The sequence below is a fragment of the Stylophora pistillata genome, chromosome 2 (assembly GCF_964205215.1).
Source record: "Stylophora pistillata chromosome 2, jaStyPist1.2, whole genome shotgun sequence".
NCBI lineage: Eukaryota > Metazoa > Cnidaria > Anthozoa > Scleractinia > Pocilloporidae > Stylophora > Stylophora pistillata.
In genome coordinates, this window is record NC_142520.1 from 23,022,271 (window position 1) to 23,047,412 (window position 25,142).

At 37.3% G+C, this 25,142-nt stretch overlaps 2 pseudogenes; one reads left to right on the forward strand and one right to left on the reverse strand.

Moving 5' to 3' along the window:
* The window catches only part of LOC148737857 (adiponectin receptor protein 2-like), an 8,695-nt pseudogene extending 6,588 nt beyond the window's left edge, over positions 1–2,107 (forward strand).
* LOC148737851 (uncharacterized) overlaps positions 1–25,142 on the reverse strand; it is a 161,881-nt pseudogene that overhangs the window by 80,301 nt on the left and 56,438 nt on the right.

Sequence of the window (25,142 nt, forward strand, 5' to 3'; positions counted from 1 at the left end):
AGAGAACTGTTCTGAAGTTGGATAGTTTCTCGGAATGAAGGTGTCCGGAGCGGGCGCGTAATTAAATTTGTCAGCGAGAAGTTGATTTTTTTCTATCGTAGATTTCACAACCGAGCTAAAGAACCTTTTAAATTCGGACCTGATTGTTTTCCAAATGCTTATGGTGTTGTTGGAATTTTGTCTTATTTGTTTTTCAACGAATTCCCTCTGTCCGACCCGTATTTGTGCGAGCCGTATATAAATTCGTTTGATCAAATGTGGATGTGCTTTGTTCCATTTGATTTTCAAGGTTCCATTATGCAGGAAGAGCAATATTCATCATGGGATCATTTCTACCTCCGTTATATTATGGTTTCTATCATTCAAGAGTTTTGAAGAGTGTATAAATGTCAAAGATCTGTTCTCTTGGTGTGATCTGCATCATTGTTTCCGTATGAGACAAACTCAGCGCGCTCCATTACCGAATATTTAGAGCAGGTAAATTTGTCGTTGAAAACTCAATTCATATAGCAGTTCACAATTAAGTGTCCAAAAACAAAAGGATAAATAATAATAATCACAGCGACCAATCAAAACAAAGGTTTACATTATCAGTGGCCAATAAGAGTTCAAAGTAAATACCCGCAAACTGCATAAAGCGCGGGAAAACGCCGCGTTTGTTTTAGTTTTTCATCTGATTGGATGAAGACTGAATAACGCTATCAGGTCTTATCAATACAGACTGGTTGGCTATGCGACTGGTGCTTAATGTTTCACATTGCGGCAAGCTATTTCTTTTTTTGTTTTTGTTTTGCAAAACATATAAACTAATGAAATTCTTTCGAAAATCACTTTTAATAGGCAAACCTTATTGTATTTATTTGAAAAGAGCGTGTCACAGCGACGGTATTATATAACAAAAATGATTATACATTCATAAAATATTTCTGGATGCGCATGCGCATGCGATTGAGCACAGATACAGTGCCTGAAAAACAGCGAATAGAGCCTTAGTCATGCGCACTAGGTATGTACAACAGCGAATAGAGCCTCTTCTATGTAGGACTTGATCTTTCTCTGAAAATGAAACCTGCATTGAAAATCTTTGATATACAATGTTATGTAAACTTGAACTACAAAGAAAAAGTGTCCTTTGGCTCATTATATTATTATTTCATACTAATTCTCACTTTAGTTTCAGATAAAACCATAATTTTTTATGTACCAGCAAGTACTCAATTACTGTTTTCGAAGATTTATTCCCGATTCTTATTCATATCTCTTTACAATAAAATGACAATTTGCATCACTGGAGAGCTCATCTCAGAAAGAATATTCCGCCATTTTGTTAAGCTGGCTGCGCGCTAGTTATGCGCACTAGGTACGTACAATGGAAACATAATTTGATTTCGCATGAAATTTTCGTTTCAGGTATAATGCTTTGATTTGGCTACTGTGGATTTATTCCTGTAATACATCTCATATGTTTGTATGGAGTAACTTTAGCGTACCGGCAAGCTGCAGGCGCCTAAGTCGCTCTGATGTGTCTACTCTACACTGAAAGTGCCATTACGTGGGCCACTCGAATTCCTGAGAGATTTTTTCCCGGCAAGTGTGACATCTGGGTAAGCAAGCCTTCGCGGCTCTTATCATCAGTTTTGTTAAATGTTTCTTGGGCTCTTTGTCTTTCGTCAGGTTTAACTCAACCGCGCACTGGAAGTTCGGTTGCTAAACATTACCAAGAAATCATATTTGTATTAGAATTATGTCTAATAATTCTTCTACGATAGATAGTTTAGATAACTCACTGAAGTCCTGCCCTTACGGCTTTAAGTCTACCTATTAATTCTTGAAATTCATTTTTACTGACTTGCGCTCGAAATGTAAGCTTTGAAAACAATGACTAATTCACATAATCAACTCAGCTGACAAAATCAAATCTTGTAATACCTCCTACCAACGCAGCGCCACAGTTTTTTTAGAAACCGTTACTCCTCTACTTTATATTCAGTTTCAGAGCCGCCAGATCTTCCATTTGCTTGTCCTGGCCACAGCGTTTGTTCGTTTGTAAGGAATTTGTCAGATGGCACAGTACAGATTTGAAAAGGGACCTTCATGCGAAAGTTGAACTTTGTCAGAATCATTCTTTCCATTCAGAAGTGCACATATCTTGCTATGAGAGGAAGAAGAAATGTCGAGAACACGTACGAGTACTAGGGTGCCTTGTTGTTTGAAGAGGAGGTCTGGGTTATAGTCGTAGAATGTCGCCTACAGGTCTCTCCAAACCGTCTTCACGCTCAGCGAGCGGAAATACATTTTGAGCTCATTTAAGAGCAAATCAATAGAAAAGTGTTTGAGTGAAAAGTTCCAGTAACTATTAACATCAGGGAAGACACTGCACAACTCAGTTTGAAGTGATGCGTGCGAAAGAACAGCTTCAATAGAGAGTCGAGTTCAATCTTTGCATCTAAGTATTATTAATATTATTAATATAGTGTCAAGAGGATACAAAGGCGATTTTGTATAACGCCACTATGGGGGCGTTAGGCTTGCGCATTTCTCGTGCGCAGGATCCTGAAGGCTTTCGCACTTGTATATATCTTCCTTCCCAATTGCTGGATTTCTCTGCTAAATGATTTTACAAATCGCCTATGATACGTGGGGTAACATGTCGAAGTTGCTCTGGCTATTTATAGAGTATTATTCATTCCTTTTTCGACGATTTGCGACAATTTCATATTGAATTCTTATTATGATAAAATAATCAAGCGAAGCTTTATTTTGAGCGAGTCTGTAGATCCTCGTAACGTTTTTGTATTTTAACTGGTCACTGTGGAAGGGGAACTCATATGAAGCATGTCTATTTGATGTCAATTTTATTGAATCTGTTTACATTGCTATTTAGAACTATACTTTTGAAGGTGAAGAATGTCTTTCTTCACATTTAGTTTACTTTTTATCCACCTATACGCATACACCGGAATAAGAGAATGACAAGTTAAGTGTAACTCACGGTAAATCAAGGACGGCGGAGCCGAAGCGATGGGCTCTGACTGCAACCTCACAAATAACATGCAAAAATATGGTAAATTTTCGGGGAAAACTGCCCCCATATCTCTAGGCTGCGTCCACTTGCACATGTTCAAGACTTTCTGTGGATGAGAAATCCCAATTTTTTGTATTGTCGTCCGTGTATGTACAACGTTGGGGTAGAAATGCAATGTTTTTGTGTAGTGCATTGGTTTCTTGCGCACGGACGCAAAATCTATTCGTTTTGGTACAGTTCGTTCTGGACACATGTTGGGTGTGTGCGTTGGACACATGTTGGGTGTGTGCGTAGTTTGGCCCTCTATGAACTACTTATCGCTTGATCTCTTTTGATAACTTCCCAAAAAGTAAACGATCTGTACACGAATTATTTAAATAACATTTTGCTTTCCTTATTGGTATGATCTGGTTTTTAATAAAAGATTAATTGCAAGATGCTTGCGAAGGGGTGTAGGGTGGAGGAAAGACCCAGAATGTTAGGGCATGACTTGGTGCCCATGGTTCTCGCATGGGTATACAGAGGCCTTGCGTAAGGTTTCTCCTCTGGCAATCGTGTGGCTGTGAGGAGTTTTTTCTCCGTCTTCCGTGTTCATGCATATTTCCTTGTTATCTTTCGCAAGCGCGGTAGCCCTGATTCTTATCGCTAAGTGAAGAGGTGTGCTTCTGATATTCCGCTAAAAGAGGAAATGTTTGGGAATATAATGATCTCGATATAACAGAAATCGGCTAAATTCAAGTCAATAGACCATGCCTTTACACCTAAACCAATTAAGTTTTTCCGAATATAAAAGGAGGCAATCTGCTAGTGCTTATAGGATCGTTTGCGCGTCATTAAAAATGGCGCCTGACCATGAACGCACGCGCTGTTATGGCCAGACACTGATAATATCGGCTATGACAGCCCTTAAGTATCTTCTGACACTTCACTTTTTGAAGCTGCTTTGCGTCGAAAGCAGCGAGTGGGATAGTGTCTACGAAGTCTTACCAAAAGAACGTGAAGCGTACACGAGGGGTTACTTGGCGCTTCGCTCGCTTGTTAGGAAAAATTCAGCTTGTGTTGATGCGGGAAGCAGACAGCTTACGATCACAAGTAAGGCTCCTAACATGTATTTTAACCACACTTCAAGTAACATACGCAGCAATGGTAAAGTGTTGTTTTCTAAAGATATGTGTCTCTTGACTTTACAGCAAAAGGTGCCAAACATCGATCAATGCGTTACTTCTTTTGTGGACGCGCTCTAGTGCCTCGATCTTTTGCATTTAAAAGAAAGCCCCATGCGATTAAAACGATTAAGTAGACGTTACTTAAGATGATATATTTAATTTTACTCGCTAGGACTTCCAGAGTGCAAGTCAACTTCCTCTGAAGCAATAGTAACCTAATCAAGAAATTCAAGGGTGCGACATCTATTCATGGCGACCACCAATTAATCTTATATACGGCATGGCTTTAAAAACTTTTAATGTTTCCACCTTTTTACTCGTGTTCAATTGACCTGAGTTTACAGTGAATGATTTGAACCAGGGAATAGCAGTCAGTGGTTTAGGACATTTGAAATAAGAGTCAACTGGCTCTTCCTTTCACTCAAATCTTTAAGGGGTTGGTTGCCATCACCCATAACAGTCTATCCCAGAGCCACCGTTATTCAGATGATAACACTTCATACTTTTATTATGCAACTGTCCAAAACTCTTATTTTGGATTTACTGTCTAGAACCTCGTCTGGCTCTTTGAACACATTTGAGTCTCCAAAAAATGACCATGGTAAGGTTTCCATGGATTAAAAATTAATAAGAATAGGAAGTTTGGGATTAGGAGAAAAACAACAGAAAAGAGACCTTTTGATCAAACTGTGATATTCTTACTTTATTAAAACACAGGAATCTTTTGTAATTAATTGAATTGAAGGGAAAACATACCACAACATTTTAACTCAGCAAGAATGAAATTTTAACTTAAAGAGAATTGGAAAAAATTATGTACTTAAGAACTTAGGTGCTAATTTCCTTTAAAAAATTGGAAACAGTATTAAAAGATTTACAAGTAATGACTCAAAAAGTTTCAAATTGATGAAAAACACAGAAGTGAATTTGAGACAACTCAAACATTCCACCTTATTCCTAAATAGGAACCTTAACGCAGTCTCAAATCAATGCCTGCCTGCCTGCCTGCCCACCAAAACTCCAGCCAAACACTTACCCACCATCTCCAAACACCATAACAACCACCCTATTCCTCTTTACCCAAGTTAAAACCCTCACCCTAGCCTGTAACCCTCCCCGTCTCTAACCCAAACCCATTTAATCCCAACCCATCCCAGCATTTTACCTCCCCAACCTCCCATGATCCTTTTCAGTCATAGCTGCATTTGTAAACCCCCACCTAAGATAGTAACCCTCCCTCCATCCCAATCTGTTTCTTAGTCCTTACCATCACCACCACTGCACCACCCATAGCTTCCACCCAAAACATTTGAGTTATCTCAAGCCTACTTTGCTTTGACATCAGTCTGTTATATGGGAACAACATTCTAAATTTCCTAATGACCATGGCTGGACATGTAAACCCAAAAAAACCCCACATGGGGAAAAAATGGGGACCATGTTCCCCAAACCTGTGCTATGGTGATTGAACCCTCTGGGTTTGAAGGTAGCTTAACAATGTTTTACCTTAAAGTGTTTTACTACTGTAATTACACAGCCTTTGTTTGTTAGTGTCCTTTATGAAAATGCCATATCTCCTTCCTAGGCACCAGTAGTTAAATTTGTAGAGGCTGAAAAATAAAATAAAACAGCAGATAATTTTAATAATGTTGTGAAGAAAGTAGTGTCAGTCAATTGCTAAATTTTTGTAACCTATTTTGAATTATTTGGAATGTTAATTTTGCCAACACTCAAAATTTTCACACACATTTATATGTTTTGAATGTACATTTGCTGCTTGGGTTGATGTACTGTATTCAGAGCATCTGCAGATTCTTTGAATTCAAAGTGGAAGAACACACTAACACTCTGTGAAGTGTATGCCAATAATAACAATACCTCAAGGTACTGTGCCAAAATTCTTTTAAATGTCAAAATCACATTATCTAATTTTTTTCGTTAAAAATAACATAGCAGCAGTGTAAGGAATATATGATTTGTTTTTTTTTGAAGACGTAGATTTTTGTTAAAGGATGTTACAAGAGTTAGATTTGAAAGTTAGTCCTAAGCAATGAACCTGCATGATTGCTGGATACTTTCTCTGAAATTATTTTCTCTCATGAATAGTGATTGTCTCTTCCTTATTCTTGAAGTGCAACTTACATCCTAAGAACTCAAAGAGAAAGGACCAACCTTTAAGTTTTTGTTTCCAGTCTGGGGCTTTCTAGCTGCTAAGGACTGTTTGCTCATGACTGGTCTGATAGGCTGTCAAATGGGTATAACCACAACAAGAATTATAAATTACGCCATTTTGGGATTCATGCAGTCTCTATATATTTCAAGAGTGTGATAAGTTTTTTTTATTTAAAGTTCCTTTGCCTAACAACTTCTATCTGACAAGTTTGGGTGCTCTGATTACCTGTTTGCTGGATATTGTAGTGATATTATTTGGGAGAGTTATATGTTTTAAAATAGTTTCCTTGAGGTAAAGGGTTCAATACTGACCTGGATAGGATCTATGAATTCCTTCTGGTTTATTTTGGTGCTTTCAAATGATCAGATTTCCTGGAAACTAATTAAAGCCTCCAGGCTGTTCTGCATACTGTATTTGTGACAGTTAAGCTTACTTACCTTTTGAAAAGGCTGAGAATGAGTGTCTGAGCTGGAAAAATGATAAGAATTTGTTTGTGTGTTTGTCTGTAGTCTGAATTCCTTTTCCTGTTATTAATCTAGTTGTTTGCCCTGGAAATAAGACTTCAAGCTCCCAATATAAAAATGTTACCATGACTAACCTTGTTTTGATGAGAAATAGACAGAAATAAGAGGCACAAGTAGCCCTCACCTTTTTTACTGTTTAAAAAATGTTTGAGAACATACTGGTTAGTAATATGATGAGTTATAGAATATATAAGAGGTAATTATTGATACTCACCTTTTTTGCTGTTAAAAAAAATGTTTGAGAACATACTGATTAGGAACATGATGGGTTATAGACTGATATAAGAAGTATTATTGATACTCACCTTTTTTGCTGTCTAAAAAAATGTTTGAGAACATACTGATTAGTAATATAAGATGAGTTATAGAATGATATAAGAAGTATTTTTGATACTCACCGTATTTACTGTTTAATAAGATGTTTGAGAACATACTGACTAGGAATATGATGGGTTATTAAGACTGATATAAGAAGTATTATTGATACTCACCTTTTTCACTGTTTAAAAAAATGTTTGAGAACATACTGATTAGTAACATGATGGGTTATTAAGACTGATATAAAAAGTATTATTGATACTCACCTTTTCTGCTGTTCAAAAAAATGTTTGACAACATACTGATTAGGAACATGATGGGTTATGGACTGATCTAAGAAGTATTATTACACGACGCGGGCAGTCAGGGGGCCAATGACTAAAATCAACCAATCAAAATGCTCTATTGCCGGTCAATATTCTCTAAGTATTGGACCGGGCACTGTCCCAAATGGTCCCAAATGATACTGCACTTGTGTCCCTTTGAACTTCAGTCTTATAATAAATATCCTATTAACCAAGCTTGCTCAGGACTGTACTGGAAGAATATCGGCCCTCGGTCTTTTTTGTATGGACCTCACTGCACGCGGTCCATACTGTCAAGATCTCAGGCCGATATTCTTCCAGTACGGCCCTCACACTTGGTTAATAAGATAAATTTATTGATACTCACCTTATTTCCTGTTGAAAAAAATGTTTGAGGACATACTGATTAGGAACATGATGGGTTATTAAGACTGATATAAGAAGTATTATTACACGACTCGGGAAGTCAGAGGGTCAATAACTAAAATCAACCAATCAAAATGCTCTAATAATTTGCTGGTCAATATTCTCTAAGTATTGGACTGGGCTCTGTTCCGAATGGTCCCGAATGATACCGCACTTGTGTCCCTTTGAACTTCAGTTGTATAATAAATTTCTTATTAACCAAGCTTGCTCGGGACCATACTGGAAGAATATCGGCCCTAGGTCTTTCTTGTACGGACTGAGCGCAACGAGGTCCATACTGTCAAGACCTCTGGCCAATATTCTCCCAGTATGGCCCTCGCTCTTGGTTAATAAGATAATTTATATTTATTGATACTCACCTTTTTTGGTGTTTAAAAAAATGTTTGAGAACATACTGATTAGGAACATGATGGGTTATAGACTGATATAAGAAGTATTATTGATACTCACCTTTTTTGCTGTTTAAAAAAATGTTTGTGAGAACATACTGATTAGGAACATGATGGGTTATAGACTGATATAAGAAGTATTATTGATACTCACCTGTAATGCTGTTAAAAAAATGTTTCAGAACATACTGATGAATAACTTGATGATTTTCTACAGATATCTGCATGTACATGTAGGAGGCATTAGTAGCACTCACCTTTTTTGCTGTTCGAAGAAATGTTTGTTGACATAGTGATAAATAACAAGTAAAATGATGTATGTATTTGTAAGAGAATGATGGTGCAACCAAAATAGGCTAGCTAGTACACTTATCTTGTCCTGAAAAAAAAAATGCAATAAATTGTGTCAGCCCCAAATATTGGCACTTACCTTGTTCCTGAAAAAAGTTAGTTGTTAGTAACTATGACTTTCTAAGAAAGTGACGCACAGAGACACAGTCTTTTTTTATTTATTTTTTCTATGAACATCATTCTTAAGTTTTCAATGAATTTGCATGTGTATATTTTGGTGACACATTAATTTTTGTTATGTTATGGAACCATCAATCTTCAGGTCTGCTCCAAAAAATGGGCTCGGAGCTGCTAGAATTAAATCCCTGAAAAGTAAATAAACTAGTAATCTTGTAGTTAAAGTCTGAAGGTAGGTTTCTGGAGAAGAATGACAGACACACAGGTTGTTTCTCTCTACTTTTTGAAAATATTACAATCAGTTGCTTGTTAAATTCTTGCTAAGGGTGGGATGCACTTTAAATTTCCTAAATGAAAAATTAAGCATCTGCAGAAACTTCAAGTGTTCCTGTGTCAGTAGATGTCAACACCCCTATTGGAGCACTCAGGGTGTCCCAGATCAGGTTTAAGAGGTTGGCTAATTAACGAGTAAGGGTCGTTATCAAGCTCTTAGACAGTAAATTTGATGCCAATTGATGTTGAAATCGAAAGACGGAATGATAGCAATAGTGAATTTCAAACCGAAAGCCGAACTCCGAATAGAATAAAACACACCCACCTGGTGAAAACTTGGAGACCTTGCCCTACCTTTGTAAGGGTTGGTTGCTGCACACCTCAGGCCTCTGTGATCCAGTATGTCAAGAGAAGAGTATTCTATTCCCCAACATTTTGAAGACAGCTTGGAAGCTGAGTTTTTGAGACAATTGGTTTAATGTATGAACCAAAAGCAAATATTTTAACTGGGCCATTTCTTAAGGCTAATATGAGGTTTCCTCTCCATTGTGACTCCTCGTCTGCTCCATGATGTTAGTTGATGTGTTCTATTTTTGCCCAGAATTTGAACTGACAGCTGTTATGCTATCAAGCAATTATACAAGTAGTTTATTGTAGGTGACCTAAGCTGGTGTGTGCAGTTCCCTATTTCGCACTAAATGAAGTCTTGTGTCCAAGTCTTGTTATTCTGCTTTGGAGCTGATGTAGAGGTCTAACATTTGCAGTTCTTGCCTTGTAGCTTTAAGTGTTATTGTCTTCCATAGAAGCTGTAAGGAGGGATAAAGGTTCCAGTTCCCCTCCTAGTCTTAAGTCTTGTTGGTCTTCTAAAGGGGAGACGGAAGGACTTATTATACTAGTTCTTGCCTCTTGGGCTTAATTTTGTTGCCTTCCACAGGGGTTGAAGTGAAGGACTAGGTGGTGCTTGATGGACTTCGTATAGTTGCTGTTGATCCAGAGAGGGGACATGGTGTTTTAAGGGCTGTAGGCTGGTTTATTCTGGGTAGTAAGCAGCTGTATTGTTGTATTTGAAGTTAGCCATTTTCTCTCTAGTTGCAAAAGGCCTAGTAAGATTAAAACTATGCAAAGGTTTAATAAGAGATATCCTTCTACAGCATGCCAAGTGTACTTTAACTTTTTGCACGCGATTGACTAATTATATAATTTGGTTTTTTTAAAGCTAACTGTTGATAACTTAGTCACTGAATTTTCTATAGTGGCTTAATGCCCCCCAAAAGGCTTGAATTATTTTTTAAAATGAGACCAATACTCCGTCAATTTATTCTGAAAAACTGCCTGTAAATGCTTTGTTAATTAGCTTGTTGCATAATTTACCCCTTAAAGGTATTCAACTGTTTGAAATCTGAATTTTCTGTTAGCAGGTAAAATGGTTACAAATATCGTTATGCTTTTGTTATTTTTTACCAGATTTTCCATAGCCTTGTGTTGATGATCTCACTAAAAAGACAACCAGAAAAAACCAAAGCATGCCTGCTGTTATGTACACACACAAAGCTAAAGTCAACTGCAACTTACCATCTGCAGAAAGAGCTTGAGATGAATAAAGTTCTCTTCTTCATATCTATCTTAACTGGTCCATGAGATCAGCTACAGCATCATCTTTCCTGGAATTAGTAACGGTTAGTAATATCATCTTTTATGGAAGTGGAAATGTTAGCTCCCGAAAATGAGCTAGTCTCTGAAAATGCACTTTAAGTGGTTTCTCAAACAGAGCGAGGGTCATTGAACTGCCAAAAAGCACATTTGCCCCCGAAAATGGACTTCTTCATGCTGCCCTAGAAGAAAAGTTGAGTGCAATTCTGCTTCCAAATGGGCCCAGAATTCCTGAAATAAAAGATGTTAGTAGCACTTACCTTCTTTCTGGAAAAAAATGTGGTATTAGTTAATGTTATGTTAATTGTACTTTGTAGCCAATTTATTTCAGAGTAAGACACAAAAACACAGAGTTTTGGGATTTTATATTTTTGAAAATGTTACATGAATCGTTTCATTAGTTAATCGTCTAGGGTAGGATGCGCTTTCCTATATGAAAAATTTAGCATCTATGGAAACCTCAAGTGTTCTTGTGTCAGTAAATGTTGACATCCCGATTAGAACGTCAATGGTGTCCCAGATGGTAGCTAGCTAACGAGTCAAGGTCGTTACCAAGCCTATATACGGTAAATTGGATGCCAATAGGTGTTGAAATCGAAGGCCAGAGTGATAGCCGAAGTGAATTTGAAGCTGAAAGCCGAACTCGGAATAAAATAAAACCCACCCACCTGGTGACATCTGGCAGACCTTGCCCTACCTTTCTGTGAGTTGGTTGCTGTACACACGAGGCTGGGATGTTGAGTGAGGAGTTAATTGCAAAATTTGGTGACAGCCTGTAAGCTGACTTGTCAAACAATTGGCTTAATGTATGATTGAAAAGCAAATATTAATACTGGGCCATTTCTTAAAACTATATTATGTTGTCTCCTCTCCATTGTGATTCCTTTTCTGCTCCATGATGTTGGTTGATGTGTTGTATTTTCGACATTAATTGGCCCGCAATTTGGACTGACAGCTATTATGCTGTCAAAATACAGCATACACTTAGCCTAGTTTATTTTCTCTGTGACCTAAGCTAGCTGGTGTGTGCAGTTCCCTATTTTCCACTAAATGAAGCCTTGACAAGCGGCTTCAACTGGAGTTAAACCACTAAGCATGATAGAAGTGGCAAATGAGCACACTTCCCAGTTGAATGGCCTAATTTATCCAGTTAAATATATAGTAACTAAATCGATATCTGGTTGAACCTTTGGCCAAAATGGGTTGCCGCAATAATTTTTACAATATAATTTGGTTGAAAATGCATCACTAGACTGCAGTCTATGGAATTGCTACTATCGAGTGAAACATTATAAAATTGGTATTTGAGGCGCTACTAAGCAGGGAGCTCCAGCGCGGAAGAGTGGATGTTGATGTCCATGGTTGAAGAGCCATTGTAGTCCTGGAGGATATGTGCACAGTTGATGCAGTCGTGATGTAGAATCAAGGCCGAAATTGTCTAAAGAAGAATCTTAAGCCGAAACCTAACCTAAGCCGAAAGTACCTGAAAAGGAACCCTATTAAAATTAAGGGAAGAAAAAAGGGAGGCCCAGCCAACCCCAGGGGACCCAACTAACTTAACTAACTACATTAAATTAAGCCGAATGGCAAGTTTCCAGACTTCTTTCTGAAATTTAACATGAGGTTCAACCAGTGCTTTATATTATAGTCCCTCTCGTCCAACCCACAAGGAATTCTCTGACCTGTTGTGTTTGTCTTCCATCAGTGTCTTCTTACTGACTCATTCCCAGATGATCATCAGAGTAAATGCATGTAACAAGATGTAGCAGACATTGGAAAGAAGTGAAGAGAAACTCGATTTGTGGTCTCATCTTCCCAAACAGTCCAAGTCCCCACATCTTTGTATTTTCTCCATGAGAATCAATCTGGAAGGAGTCGGCCTTGACTTGTTATGTGTGAGCTGGGAGGCAGTGGAGTGGACTGGAGTGGGCTGGAGTGGACCGGAAGTGAACTGGAAGTGGACCAATTTGTGAGGATCTAGTCAGGAACTGGAAGTTATTGGCAGTAGTCAATGGGAGCTGAAAATTGATTAATGAATACATAGAGTTAGCGATGTAAACTGTAGTACAGTTGTATTGTGATTGTAAGAAATTGTTTGAACATTGGCAATGGGAGGGAGAGCCTTAGAGATAGTTTCATGATAAGGGTAGTCTCTAAGGTTCTTTACACATTAAAAAGAGCATGTCAGTTTGACACACAGGATAAGCAAGGACTGGTCTTTTTATGAGGAAGAGTCACTCTGAAAACTACAAGAATGTTGTGAATATGAAAACTTAAAGTTGTAAAGAATTTTTTAGGATTACTTTTATGTCCACTAGATCGCACGATACCAGAAATGTTTCTTCCACAAAATCTGCCAAGGAGATTGGCCGACACGTTGTATCCATCACGAAACTCAAGGGTACATATCATCACTGCAGGGCTTTCTATCTGAAATCTTCAAGGTGAAATTCAGCTCCACATAATGCCCTTTTGGAGCTTGTAAAAGTTGGCTTAAGGGAAACTGTGGCACAACTCTGTGAAGGCATACTTCCGCCATTAGCCCAGCTGCTTATGAAATCAAGAGAAAAAGATAGGACAGTCAGTAAGGTTCCTAACTGAGATCGTGAAATATGTCAATGTCGCCAAAGCTATGAAAAAATAGCATCTCGACTGGAAGCTCTTTTCAAAGTCGTTTCAGGGAACGCTCAATATGATGTTTTGATGAACCCTAATTTCCCCTCCTACACTGTCACCCCCCCCCCCCTGAATCAAACATGGAGGTTACGAGAATAAAGGAAATGATCACCAGCCATTCGGAGACCATTACATTAAACGATTGAGAAATTGGCCAACATAACTCAGACGGACTACTCACTGAAACCTAACTGGTAAATATTCAGATAATTCTACATGTCTTTAACCACCTGATTTTGAAATTAAGCACCCAAAACATATTGCAGATTCTTTCTGAGTGCAAAAAAGAAAAAGAAAATTAAAAGCGAGAAGACATCGTAGCCGGCATCCGAAGCTCTTGTCTATTGTTATTAAGCTAATTCAATTCGTAAGATACACACTTTTTTTCTTTTATTGTTAAAGTTTGCTATCAAAATTTGATGAATGGAATTTTTAATTAAGCGCCTTTTGGACAGACTTTTCTCGTATAAAATGTAAATGACATGACTACACGAGCGCGCGTTTGATGCCAAACAACAAAAGTGAAAAGTTAAAGATTCTGAGCGCAGTGAATGGGGCCCTTTTTCTTTTTTGTACAATTTTGGAAATGATCGTTTTTCAGTATAATGTAGGCAAAAATTGAAATAAAAAAAACCAGTAATGCATTTTTTTTTTGTTGACTTCAGCCGCCGCATAAATTACGACACAAACATGGTCGTGATCTGCTGCTAATATAACCAATCAGACTCTAGAGAGAAGCAGAAATCAACTTGAGTGCTGTGTTTTCTCATAATTTCCCAAGGAGCAGTAACTCTATTTTCTTAATGCTCTCCAGCCGGGGTTATCCACAGTGTGTCTCCCGTGCGCATGTCACTTACTTTCTCGCGACTTATTTAATGCAGGCCTAGATATTAAAGGAATTAACATGCGGGCTATTTTCGTGAGAACAAAAACTGAGTGTCTAAAATTAACTAATTCCAATCCTATTGAACAGGTTTAAATAACACATTTAGTCTCTTAACTTGATACTCCATTAGATAAAGAGAACAGTGCTTACAGAAAGCAATAATGAAAGCCCAGAATGTCCTTTTGAACGCCATCTTTCTGTTTTCTTCGGATGGGCTGAGGGGAAGTTTGGAGATTGAGTAGAGTTTCAGAATATACTCAAATAAATATATCTTATTAGAAGTTTTGTTGTGTAGTATTGCTGAGTGTTTTTAGGAATTGTGCCGTGTTTTGACGAGCCCGTAGGGCGAGAGATTTATTATCCAACACGCCAAATTATTATTTCAGTGCGGGCGAATTTCGCGGATATTTCTGGAGTACAAATATCGTGTGATATTTGTACTCGTCTCGCGCATTATTTGTACTCTATGAAGTACATTTGGATAATAAATACATCTTATTAGACGTTTTGTTGTGTGGTATCGCTGAGTATTTTAACGAGTTGTGCCGTATTTTAACGAGGCTTTAGGGCGAGTCAAAATACAAACAGCGAGTAAAAATACTCCGCGATACTACGCAACAAAACGTTTGAAAAGAGATTTACTATCCAACACGCCGAATTGTCATTTCAGTGCGAGCGAATTTCGTGGGTATTTCTGGAGTAGAAATATCGCGTGATATTTGTACTTGTCTCGCGTGTTATTTGTACTCACGAAGAACATTTGGATAACAAAGTAAAGTAATGGATAATGCATTTTTATCCAGGTGAAGCGCACTGTATGTTTGTGGAATCTCGTAATACACGACAGGTCTCAGATGCCGCGTCTGTCTTCCTCACAAAGAAGTTACAAATGATAAAATGTAGCCATATTATAATCGTCAAGTATTATATAAATTTTTGAAGACACTGCTGTGCATAACTGAAGCTTTAACGGGGACTTCTCTGAACCATATTTTAGCACATTTGAGAACTGAATGAAAACGATTTATGTTGTCACAATATTATGAAATTGTCCCTAAACTGGAAAAGAAGGTTGGTAAAGAAATTCTTGAAAAGAGTAATTTCTCCCCTACCTTGCGATTATATTTTCTCCAGTGATGTTATCTTCAAAGTTATCTTATTCTTCTACGGTAATTCTGCTTTATTCGAGCGCCAGAAAGAACGTGTCGCGGTAAACAATTCACTGTATAAAAAATGTGGACATATTGTTGTTATTATTATCCATGCGAACAAATTCTAAATGACCACTAAAAACGTAGTATGGGAAACAGCGTTAATCAGTTTTAAAATTTCTTAACTTCGATTCCTTTTGTGAGGATTGGGCGAGGTTTTTGATGACAGGCCTGAGTAACTACGAATTTCCCTATCAGCCCTTTAAACGAAAAAATGGAGAGGTAGTTTAAATAACTAATTGCCATGTTTAAATTCCATGGACGCAAAAAATGTTTTTTTTTTCCTGTGGAATCCTTCACTCGGTTCTTTGGATGTCATAATTAACTGTCATTTAACATTATCTTTCTTTGTACATTTTAAATATCAAAAAGGAATACCTGAAATATATTTTCGCTGCTCCCTCACTTCGATTCAGATCGAGTGCCTTAAAACAGCAATGAAGTCATACACAAAAAGCAGGCTGCATACGGCTTTTCCAGATCATTGTCATAAAAATACATTCTAATTAGTGAGTTTTCCATTCATTTCAAGTCACTCTGGACGACATCCTCAAATATATGCGCTATAACGCCAGGAATTGTGCCTTCAACTAGTTTTGCATTTCTATAAATATAAAAGGTTGTCAATTTTACACGGCGTCAGTCACCAGCTTATTACTGTTTGACAACAAAAAGGAAACCAATAACATTTTATCCAAAGGAGGCTTCTTAAGGGGTTTTACAGTAACATAGAAAACATATATCAATAGACGCAATACAATGAAACCAGCAAAGTTAGAAAATTGAATTGATCATTTTGAGGTATGCTGTCGCCATGGAGACAGATTTTACGTCTTTTACTCTAAATTATACTACTACACCCAGTTTTCTTGCCTTAGTCCAAACATATTCAAAAAAGATTTTGAAATCACATGTATGATTTGGGACTAATTTACACTCCATTTCGTTCGCTTACCACTATTAGGCAACATGCGGCACAGTGATCACGAAAGAGAAAATGACAACACAGTTTAAATCTTATTGCTAACAACTACAATAACAAAAAATGATTTGCACTAAAAAAAGTCTTTGAAATCTCACTTGGAGAACAGATGTTATGCCTCGATCAATTCAAAGCTTCAGCATCGCCTCTTGTGGGCCAAAATATGTACTGATGCCCGACCCAACTGCCGGATATCATAGTCATTTTTATTTATTTTTTTTTTTGCGGAGGGTGGGGGTGGGGGATAAGATCAGCGACACCTACCCAATCCTCCCTCGTTTTTATACTCCTCTGCTACTGTCGCACAGTTTAATAGCACGTTTTCTTTTACTAATTGAACACCTTAAAGCGGCCATCTTCTTTATAGGACGCTTTCTAACACAGTACGCATCTTCTGATTGGTCAAATCAGTTTCCAAGCGGATGCTTTCTTATAGGGCCCGCATTTGATCGGTGACAACTAGTTATGTCATAACATGGAAAGCGTTTTTCCTGGCTCCAAAACACAATAAAATAACTGGAGACGTTGAGAAGAGAGGAAGGCGAGTGATTTTAAAACTTCTTCTTTAAAGTTTTTTTATTTAGGCTCTTACAGCTTCTTTTGAAAGCCTCTCTTTTTCAAAGCTTTCTTTTCCGTTAAAACCAGCTTATTGCATATTTTAGAACTGAGATATCTCAGCGCTACATCGCTGATCACTTATATATGTAGTTAGAAAACACTTCTCGAAACCGCCTTCGAACTCAGGGCTCTACAGGACAACATCGAATTGAACTTAACTTACACTATCTTTGAAGCTTTTCCTGGTACTGAAAAAGAGTTATCACATAAAATAACTAGTGTGCTAAACTAGTAGGATACATTTAAGTGAAGCAGTACTTTCGGCCTCCTCCGCAGCCGTGGACAACTATAAATGACCAAGAGATTCTTCATCTAACCACTCAGAAACTTCCTCTTTTGATAAAAATTTTTCGCAATAATTCTCAGTTAATATCCCACCACACATATATTTTCCACTCATCCTGGCTTGTGATTCATCCTGACAAATCGCATAATTTGGTGGGAGGTCCATTGCAGCCGTTTTATTTATTTTGGTTTTGTTGCTTCTCTCGCCTGATGACTTCCATATTTTGTTTGTATAATTCTCATTATCCTGACAAGATTGTCACGAATGCTTGTTGTGATCCCTAAGGCTTCTTGTATTTAAAACTGAACCCTCGCTATCCCAACTGTGGTGTGGAATCTGAAGCTCAAGCAGTAATGCATCGTCCAAGTCATTACCGAGGTCACAATCACCAACTTTAGGTTGCATAACACAACCACTATTGTCAAATTGCGTTACATCTTGTTTATTTCTTGGGACACCATCTTCGTTCAAGTTGTTCTCGTTTGTATTAAGCATCTCTTCCATTTCATCATTCCTAGAATCATTTAGCCTCTGCTCGCATTCAGATAACAACTTACAAAGCTCTGGATCATCAAAATCATTAGTTGAAAACTCGTCAAACTGAAAAATAAAAAAAAAATACACGGTTTTGAAAGATTTTTAAATGAAGTAATAAAAGAGCTCATGATGAGATTAATAAACTACACTTCATGAATGGTATTCAAATCTTTTACACAGGAGAGTGATTATTCAATTACCTCACAACTTGACAACGGATTGATTTCCTCTGGCTTTTCTGAAAGTAACGAAACGTTACAGGGTTTTCAAATTCCTTTTTTGAACATACGACAGTAGGCTATGACTAGGTTCTATACAATGAATATGTGAAGTTCATATATTTTGAAATGCGGTATTAAATACGTATGATGCACGATCCTTCGCAGTAGATAGCGCTATTTATGCAATAGCGAAAATCAGACCTGGAAAAAATCAGGCCTGTGCGGGATTCGAACCACTGACCTCTGCGATACTATCTACTGCGAAGGATCGTGCATCATACGTATTTAATACCGCAGTTCAAAATATATGAACTTCATATATTCATTGTATCTGATTTATCATGACGGGTTTATTACGAATCAACTTAACGGCCTGCTCCCAGTTGGCTTGTTAGCTCAATTGGTAAAGCGCTGCACTAGTATCGCAGAGGTCAGTGGTTCGAATCCCGTACAGGCCTGATTTTTTTCAGGTCTGATTTTCGCTATTGCTTAAATAGCGCTATCTACTGCGAAGGATCGTGCATCATACGTATTCAATACCGCAGTTCAAAATATATGAACTTCATACATTCATTGTATTTGATTTATCATCACGGGTTTATTACGAATCAACTTAACGGCCTGCTCCGAGTTGGCTTGTTAGCTCAATTGGTAGAGCGCTGCACTAGTATCGCAGAGGTCAGTGGTTCGAATCCCGTACAGGCCAGATTTGTTTCAGGTCTGATTTTCGCTGTTGCATAAATAGCGCTATCTACTGCGAAGGATCGTGCATCATACGTACTAGTTTCTATGATAAAGAGACTTTTACCCATTCAATGCTTCCTCAAATAACGCAACCGATAAAGGTTTCCCAATGTTTGAGTAATTAATGGATGAATCTGAAATTTAGCTAAGCACTTCCCGCCGTTAGGAATATACTCCAGACTTCTCCCCGTTTATTTTTTAAGGCTCCATCTTTATTTTCATACTTTTGCAAAGTCTTGAAAATGTTTCGCAAAAATCCACACCTTTCTTATAATTTTAAGAGTGAGCGTCTCTTGACTATCTCGTTGAAGGATTGTAAAAAGCTAAAATAATGCTGGTAAAGATCTGAATATAGATAGAGAGATAGATAGATAGATTAGATAGATTAGATAAATTAGATAAATAGAGATTACGTAGGTAGGTAGATAGAAACTGAAGGTTGCTTCTCCAGTTCCTGGAAAAAACCCTGCCATAATTTGCATTTCAATTGGAATCTGTGCGAGAACTCTTCTTGAATCGTTTTTCCGCACTCTCGTTTTTAAGTCTGCTGCCCGACAAATCCTAAAAAATGATGTGTTATCGGCAGCCAGAACATACCAGGGGAACGATAGTCAATCCCTCTACAGTCGTGGTAGTGGCATTTCTGGTAGTAAACACCAAGTCTCAAGTCTGCCACAATCCTGATATATATAAAAAAAAAAATTAAATGCGTGTTGGTGTATTTTCCATAATCATTGATTCACCCTTCTTATAATTCATGGATGATATTTTGTTTATTAACCTCACTTCCTTTCAAGGAAGTTTGGATAGCCTCCATCATTCACCACTTGCAACGAAATGTGGGTATAAGTTGGCTACTGTAAATCATGTCAACAACATAAGTGCCATGCAGTAGAATCGTCGTGATCCAAACCGGATGTAAACACATTGTAAGGCAAAGGAAATGCATGCACTTTATATGATAAGCTGAATAATACGTGCATTCTGATTGGTTCTTACTTATGATCTATTAGAGGAGAGACGCATAGATGACGTCACCATTTACATTATTTGCTTTATAACAATATAAAATAAATAGATTTCAAGTTGCAATTGTAGATCACAGAAGACGTTCAAATGTGGAAAGACTTTTTACTTATCACATTTTGACGTTACCTGTGACCTACTACAGAACAGATGCACGGAAACATGGAATCAGCTTGTTTATCATTGCTAAAAGAGTGGCTTTTTGGCTTACACCACGTTGTTACTCTTGTAACAAACACACTGAAAAAGAGAAAAAATATTCATATTTATTCCATGATATGCGGTCAAGTCAACATTCCAGAATTGTCATAGGAAGAAAAACTAGGTTGTATATATATTTTACAGCAGGTACAAAGATAATTGTGGCAAACTTAGAAAGGAATTAAATGTATCAAATATTCAGCACCATCAACTCGATATCACATCCGCAAGACACATCCATGTCCAGAAGACATTTGAGGATAATGGACATGCAGATAAACAATTCAGGTCTTTTCCTTAAGGTAGGAACTTGATGTGTTGTAGGGTATAGGCACTGCCAATTCTTACTAGCTTTTCTATAAATTTGGTACAAAAATGTGCACAGGTGTTTGTCTATAGAATTCATCTGAATAGAGGAACAAAAAATTAATGTTTTTCAAGAGTGAAGTTCAAGAAAAAAGTGTGGGCTTGTAATATTGTCAGTATGCCCTATTATCTTCAAGTCTTTTCTCAAATCAAATGTTAAGTTTGAAAATTTATGAACATGAGAAAGATCACCAGTACTCCCCAGTGTTAGTTGGGGCACTCTCAGTCATGTGATGCATTTAGACCAACAGAATTTGAGTGAAGCTACTTAATGGATTATAATGAATAATGTGTAATTTCCACTTAGATAGTTACACGAGGAAGAAGAGAAGGGAAGTAGATTTTGAGAAAAATTAAAAAAAAAAACTTTTGCTTTGGTAAATTGAATTCATTTCAATACATTTGTATCAGAATTAAATTTAAAGCTGACAACCTGAACGAAACTGGAACATAACAAAGAAGAAGTTCAGACTTCCTCCTTGAAGCTCATCTTTTCTCTTAATTATTAAAAATTTTGTCTTATTCACAGCAGTGGTGCTTCCAGTTTTATCATTATCTAAACAAGAAACGCTGAAGAAGGGCCTTAATATCCAGGGCGTCAGTGGGCTTGTAATAATCAGATTTATGTATTTTCTTGTTCACAAGTAGATGGGCCAATAACTGGGGTCCAGGGTTAAACATGTGTATGTGGCAGTTTACATTATCCCCTCCTCCTCCCACTAAAGAATTCTTATTCTTACCTGCATGAAGCCACTCCTTTAAACAAATCCAGTATGTTGTCATTTGCACCAAAACTTTCCCTGCTGGTCATCTCTGTCAGCAGCATGCACTATCACTTCAATCTGCCATGAAAAATATCAGCATGTAATTATCTCCTGCTGTACAAAAAAAAGTCACTCAAATGACTGGAATTGAGGCCACTACATGCATGTACCCTGTTATTTATTATAATCACAGAGGGGAGTGCTGTACCAGCAACTAAAACACTGAATTCTGTAGAATCAATATGACCATCCTACACAACTGTGTAACACGAGTGGCGATATTGAGCAACCATGTCACCATTCCCGCTTTCTCAAACTTTGCTGAATGAACTTGCTTTGTTTCTTGTTTGGAATAATGGCCGCAAGATTTGTAATATAATGTGGTGAGCGACGAAGATGTAAATGCATTTTCCAAACAAGAAGAGGAAGAGAACACGAAAGTTAAAGAAAATGCTTTACGATTTAAACATTTTCAATTAATGAATTGCTTGATACATTTTGTTTCGCGTTCGTCAATCTACTATACTGAGGAAGGAAACAATTCATTTTATGGATATCCTGCCTCATTTTATGACCGATTTTGAGGGAGGTAAAATGACTTGGCACTATATTTCAAAGGAAGGATTTTAAATGTTTCAAATAATCTCAAAAATTTCGTGATGTTTGTACGTTGTGACTAACGAAAGAGAAAACCAAAATTAATAATCAAATGGTTGGTCCATGTTTGAGTAGTCCAATGAGGTTCTGTCCGTGGACTTGAGGTCATTGTTTTGTCCACCAACCCATTGCTTGGTGATCAGTTCTTTGAACATATGTTAGAGAGTACGTAATTCTCCTAATAAGATACATTTCATAGACATTGAATCGGTTGAAAATCTTTTCAAGAACTCTCACCAGTCGAAGTACAAACGAGAATTTTCATCGACGTGGGTGGTAGCTATTTCACACATTCGATGTACAAAATAAAGAGGAGAATACTTTTTCTCTAGCACAGGTTACCAAATGTAACACAGCTGTCCAAACGAACAGTCCAGACTAAACGGCGCGACATCAGTTCCTTCACGACCAGAATAAAATTTCTTCCATCATTTTGAATGTGGTTCTAAGGAAACTGGGTCGAGAGGTAATCACGGCCAATCAGGAATAAGGAAGTGCATTCAAAGAAATCTTCGCTTTTGATTGCAAAATCTGCATTTTGACTTTCAAATCCAGATTTCGCATTTTACGGTATAACATGAAATCCAAAAACGGAATACGACGTTGAGAAAACCTTCCTCAAGGTGGATTTGAAATCCAACTCCGGATCGCATGGACTTCTATGTTTCACTACTTTTGGGAAATCTAAAGAGGGATTTGCAAAACTACAGCTGTTGTAGGAGAGGTCTCAGTGAGATTCACCTGGAGCTGTAAAACGGCAAAGGTATTAGCTTTCGTTCATTAGCTCTGGATTTTGAATACAAATCAATCGATACGGACGGACTTTCAGCACCGAAATCCGTTCGTCCTTTTCATGTTTTAGTCAAAAACCCCAAATCTGGAATTCCAAATTGAAATCCAAATTTCCCAATCGGAAGCACGCCGAGGTCAGAGTCGTTTTCCCAACATTCCACTTGTATTCGCAGTTTGGATCACTCACAGTTTCTGGGCAACGAGTCGATTTTAAATCGTCACGATTTATAAGTCACTCGATAAACGATTTAAAGCGAGACTCGTTTGTTTGTGAATAGAAACGAGACTCGTTTCTAGAAACGAGACTCGTTTCTAGAAACGAGTCTCGTTTTTGGAAACGAGACTCGTTTTTGGAAACGAGACTCGTTTTTGGAAACGAGACTCGTTTCTGGAAACGAGACTCGTTTTTGGAAACGAGACTCGTTTGACAAAACGAGAGTCGTTTTGCGAAAGAAGGCTCGTGTGCCAGACTTTGCTCTTGGCGCATGCGCAGAAGTATAGTTTGTTTTCCATGGTAAAGTTTTAGGTTCAAGATAAGCTGGGATTTTGCTGCAATATGTTAAGGTAATCTCCATTTTCTTTTTCTTGGGATTATAAAGTGCAGCGAAGGCCTAAACCGATATTTTTATAGAGCTTCTGGCATAAATTTCAGCAGAAATTAAAACCACGAAAGATGTACATTTATGAACTATGAGTAGGTAATGTACTTGCCTTTAACTGCAAGGAGAAGGGAATTTTTTACCTTTTATCGATATCGAGTCAAAGTTTGTTGCAAAATGTTCACCCAAGGGGAGTTTTCACAAATTAGTTGATTGAAGTAATATTACTTTTCAATAGTTCATATTGTTTTTAATAGAAAAATATCTCAATATTGAATATCGTCGATGGCTACAACAAGAGAAGTAGTACTAATTACAGTTTTAGTATATTCAATCAAAGGGATTTGACTTTCATCTGATACCAAGAGGCAATACACCTATTTTGACCTTTTTGTGGGTTAAAAATACATGTCATACAAAAAACTGAAAACCTCATTGAAAACCCTGTGCATTCATTATTATTTCTTACAAGATTTTCAAGAACTGATTTGCTATTAACTGAGTCAGACATTGTTCCTTCACTGTAATCACTTTTAGGATCTAAACTTATTTAATTTAATTCAGATGGTTCTCTTCATCTCCCTATTTGTTCCCATGCTACCATAACTATTTTGCATAAGTCAGCCAGTATATTTTGATGATTTTTATTAATATTCAAGATTTATTTATCTAACACATGATAAATATCATTGGTTTGCATTTCTGTGAATTCCCATCCCAGTCATCAACTGTGGAAGAGAAACAAATACAAACAGTTAGGTGTGAATTTTGATTGAAAGTCAATTTAAGTTGACAGGCATGGGTAATAGGAATATGAAACACTCTTCAACTAAAAAAGGCCTTCTAGATGGATGATTTGACTTCCAAGAGACAAGATGGAACTCTAGGCCAAAAATGATAAATAAGGTAAACCCAGAAATTGCAGTGATTATGACCATGGCAAGGAAGAGAATTAAAAAAAAAAGGAAAGGAAGTTATGAACTAAATTAAGTACCAGAAATGAACTAAGTTGTAAGAGAAAGGGTTGACAACTTGGCATTTAGTATTCTGGTTATTTTTATTTTTTTTGGAGGAAAGGTGGGGCATGTTACTTTAAGATTCCACAATAAGATTTACATAATTCACACCTACCACCCCTATTCATTCACAGTTTCATTGTTACAATGTAAACATCCATCACTTGCCATTAGACTGTTGTACTGGGGAAAAAAGAGGAAAAAACAAGTGGAAGTATATCTTTCTAATGACAGAAAGACATACTCCCACTTCAGCTAACCCTATTTCAGAAATGTTGGCTGAAATAATTTTTATTATAGCAATACCAAACATCTCAGCAAGTCAACCAGACTCATTCTCAGCGAGCTAACTAGACTTATTCTCAGCGAGCCAACCAGAATTATTTTCAGTGAGCCAACCAGACTTATATTCAGCGAAAAAAAAAGCCGAATTTATCTCGGGCGTATCCTTCGGAAAGCCCGAATAATTTATGATGAGTGTATTCATAGGATATATGATCTAAAAGTACATGATCATTTCTTTCTTAAAATGAATTTTTTCGTCATAAACTATCTTTTATCTCAGGGATCTCATCAAAATAAACGCAAATCAAAATGACAAATCTAATTCGCTATGAAAAAATTTTCTGACATGTTTATGTTTAGGAAAAATTCCTAGATTATTACAGAGATGAGATTGCTTCGGTAAGGATATTTTTAGAAAGAGATCTTTGATTTATAAAATGATTGTTTGTGAATTTTTAAGAAACAGATAACGGGGTTAATAATTATGCACTTAGCAGCTGCCATCCTGGGGGTGGACCCTGGGGTCATACGGGGGAATAGACTTTTGTCGCCAATTTT